Raw genomic sequence first — 1,361 nt, 5'->3', positions numbered from 1 at the left:
GTGTTTGATGTAAATGATTATAGTGAAGTTAAAGAGGTTCTTATAGTTACATTAATATAAATATTTTGTTTATTTAGATATTATTGCTTATTAAATTATGTGCATTTCGTTATTAAGTATAAAGTATTATTTTTAATGTAGGAGTGGGAGGAGAGGAATGACAATGCAGGGAACAAATTTGATGATGATGTGCCGGACGAAGACGAACTAATAATAACGGGAATTGCAGATTATTTTGATGATGATGACGACAAAGAAGTTACACCCGATAAACCGAGGAGTCGAAAACCATCACAATATTTGTGCCCTCCTTACACCGAGGTATTTGTTTTATTTATAAACTGATGATTTTATGTTTTTGTGAATTATCTGAAAGATATAGATTTAAACATTTGAATATTGTTTTTAGTTGCACACGACACCGAAGCAAAAAAGAAGAACAAAAAAGAAGGTTGATATCAAATCAACAAGCCCCGTTCCTCCTCCAGTTTTTGGTGTTGCTCATGACTTCTCCATGTTGCGCCTGCAACCTTACGTAGCAGGCGGTGAGGATGTCATCCAAAATTATGTATTGCATTCATATGATGTCCAGCATCGTTTGTTTAATTTCGTGTTAGATAGAGATTTTTGGAGCTCATTGTTTGGGCATACACACGACGGATGGTTGGAGTCAGCGGTAAATTAATTGTTAATTAATTATTTTAAAAGTTAATTGTTTTTTAGTCAATAACAAAAGTATCATGTGTGCAGCATATAACCATTTGGTACCGACTTTTGATGGAGAGACGGTTTGAGAGCGACCAACATACAATAATGCCTCCAAATTTTTTTGTTTCTCATGCTTTGGAAGAAGGACAAAACTAGAGGGCATTTATGGCTGGTATTGCTACGTACCCCAACTTCATAGTTGCTTGGTGGGATGTTGATACGGTAAACTTAATAGTTTATATTGAAACTAATATCGTTTTTTGTTATGTTTTTGTATTGTGATGTAAATAAACATAATTTTATTTTCTGATCCTTATACAGGTCTTATTGCCGATTCATTCATCCTCTAATCATTGGCTATTTGGGGAACTACGATTAACGTCAATGGAAGTGCATATTTATGACAGTCTTGGTAGAGGGGCTTATGAAAAATTCAAATCTGAAGGAATCTTTTCCAAATTTGAACGTCGGGTGGCAAATTATTTGGACAAGATTAAGTATTGGGCCCGGAGGAACATCCCAAGGATTCCATTGAATATGCAATTCATTTATGAAGAAAATGTTCCCCAACAAAGTAGTCATTTGGGAGATTGCGGTGTTTTTCTTTGTATGTTTATGGAGCAATTGGTTTCAGGTCAACCAATACGTGTTCT

General features: G+C 34.8%; 1 long non-coding RNA gene across 1 annotated transcript; it reads left to right on the top strand.

The window, feature by feature from the left end:
- Nucleotides 1-255: 255 nt before the first annotated feature.
- Nucleotides 256-772, top strand: LOC128133045 (uncharacterized). The gene is made up of 3 exons (XR_008231237.1): nt 256-321; nt 410-676; nt 751-772. It is a non-coding gene; the product is annotated as an uncharacterized LOC128133045 (long non-coding RNA).
- Nucleotides 773-1,361: the final 589 nt, after the last annotated feature.

This window comes from Lactuca sativa, chromosome 3 (genome assembly GCF_002870075.4).
Source record: "Lactuca sativa cultivar Salinas chromosome 3, Lsat_Salinas_v11, whole genome shotgun sequence".
NCBI lineage: Eukaryota > Viridiplantae > Streptophyta > Magnoliopsida > Asterales > Asteraceae > Lactuca > Lactuca sativa.
This window is presented reverse-complemented; position numbering and strand designations above follow the sequence as displayed.